The sequence below is a fragment of the Lucilia cuprina genome, chromosome 6, assembly GCF_022045245.1.
Source record: "Lucilia cuprina isolate Lc7/37 chromosome 6, ASM2204524v1, whole genome shotgun sequence".
Classification (NCBI taxonomy): domain Eukaryota; kingdom Metazoa; phylum Arthropoda; class Insecta; order Diptera; family Calliphoridae; genus Lucilia; species Lucilia cuprina.
Window position 1 is genome coordinate 47339251 of NC_060954.1, and position 2652 is coordinate 47341902.

The window sequence follows — 2652 nt, forward strand, 5'->3', positions numbered from 1 at the left end:
AGATAGATAGATAGATAGATAGATAGATAGATAGATAGATAGATAGATAGATAGATAGATAGATAGATAGATAGATAGATAGATAGATAGATAGATAGATAGATTTTATAGTAAGTTAGTAGTTTATAGTTAGTTAGTACGTTAATTAGTTAGTTAATTAGTTAGTTAGTTAGTTAGTTAGATAGTTAGTTAGTAAGTTAGTAAGTTAGTTAGTTAATTAGTAAGTTAGTACGTTAATTAGTTAGTTAATTAGTTAGTTAGTTATTTAGTTAGTTATTTAGTTAGTTAGTTAGTTAGTTAGTTAGTTAGTTAGTTAGTTAGTTAGTTAGTTAGTTAGTTAGTTATTTAGTTAGTTAGTTAGTTAGTTAATTAGTTAGTTAGTTAGTTAGTTAGTTAGTTAGTTAGTTCGTTAGTTAGTTAGTTATTTAGTTAGTTAGTTAGTTAGTTAGTTAGTTAGTTAGTTAGTTAGTTAGTTAGTTAGTTAGTTAGTTAGTTAGTTAGTTAGTTCGTTAGTTAGTTAGTTAGTTAGTTAGTTATTAAGTAAGCTGGTAAATTAGGTTCATAGGGAAAGCTTTTTGAATCTAAAGTTTAAGTTCTTTTAAAGAAAACTTCTAAAACGACAAAGTTTTTTATAGATAACTTTTGAAAGCATTTTTAGTTCTGTCCAAATTCGATTTTAGGAAGCTCACAAAAAATAAAGTTAAAATGTAAACCCAAAACAAAACCCTCCATAGAATCTTGTAACATAAAAACTTTTCTCTAGAAAATATATATTTCACGGAAATCTAAAAAGCTTTATGTAAAAAACTTTATAAGAAAAATGTTTATACTAAAGAGACAAAACAAGTCTTATGTAAAAATATTCCCCCTGCCTAAAAGTCTGAGTCTATGTGGTCAACACTTTAACTTAAATTTTCTTTAGGTGTTGTACAATAAACATTTTTGTTTGTGCGCATTTTGTTTGACTTATTTTTTTCATTTTTTGAAAAAAAAAACTAAAATTCTATGCAACGTAATCATTATTGAGCATTTTTAACTTGCATTACGCTGTGCTTAGCAATTTACAAGATTTTCAGTTATTATGGTTTTTGACCAACGTTAATGTTTGGAAATACCAGCGACTGACTAGTTTTTCATGTGCTTGTATGTGTGTTTGTGTGTGTGTGTGTGTCGGCTTAACAACATTAAAGCAGTTTTCATTGAAAAGTGCGTCTGAAAATATGCTATAGAAATTATTTTTAATGAATGCCTGGAATTATGTTAAACTTTATTAAGCTGATTGTTTGGTGGTCATTAGTTTTAAAAGGTTTTCTGATTGTATACGAAAAAATTGAATTAGATTTAAAATTATTCTACAAAATCTTCAAGATTCAATTCGTGGGCATATTCTTTTGTAGTTTTTTTTTAACCAATTAAAGGTTTTTCCTATTCTTCAGCTTTTAATTTAAAAATATCTTATTTACTGGTTCACCTTTAGTATAAATACTAGATATAACATGGGTTTAATTGGTATAATAGTGGTTTTCCCCAATAAAGTTGCTTCTTTATCACCTTCCTTTCCACATAAACTTCATGTGGCGCAGATATAGCTACCTACCGTTTTAATGTTCAACAGTTCATGGAATATCACATATAAATAACAAATAGAATATATAGTGCTGGGAGAATAGCAGAGAAGATAAACTAGGCCAATCTCTTTATAGTGCCTCGTCCGTGTATCGTTAAATAATTGTGCATATTGAATGTTGATTTGTCAGCAATAGTGGCAATGTTGCAAGCGAACTGGTGAGGCAAACTGAAACAGTGGCTGTTGTCTTTGTGCAATGTAAATCATGCAGGTGCAAGTCAGAATTCAAAAGTTGAACTTAATCGAAACATTAAATCATTATTTTAATTTAAATATAATAAAGAATTTAAACTAATTTCATATTAATGGTCTACTTTTAGGCTTTTATATTATTTAACATATAAAAGCCTATTTTTAGGCGGTTTGTATTATCATTTCTTTAATTTCAAACTTTAAACTGCATCTTAATTATTATCATGCATGTCTTACTATCATACCCCGCAGCTTAAATACATTATTTCTCCAGCGATAAGAGTACTCCTTATAAATTCTCTTTACTCTAAAGACGAATTTTGATGACAAATGTCTTTATGGATGTTATTTGTTTAATACGAATACATATCAAGTATTGATTTTAAGACAAAACCTATACAAGAGCTTTATCAGTTGTCATTAGTTAAAAATTGTTAATGGTAACTGAACATTTAAATATTGGCAAACATTTGCATATTGCACATAGTGAGTGTTTACTTTTATATATGTGGATGTGTATACAAAGATATGTATCTATATGTAATACATAATTGTTTGTAGTGTATACGTTCGAATATATTGATTGCTGTTTATATTACTTAAACATGATCTAATTATTGATAATATTTAGTTTTTCATATGTCTTAGTTGCAACAGAGAGTTAAACACTGTTGCAGAACCCATACATGCTTAATTTTAATTGATACTTGATGTTGCAAATAACTAAATATTTAATTAAAAACAAACCAAAGTGATTTACACTTGTATGATTATTTACATACGTTCATACATATTTGCACAGCCTGAAACTATGCTATTTAGATAGATAGATA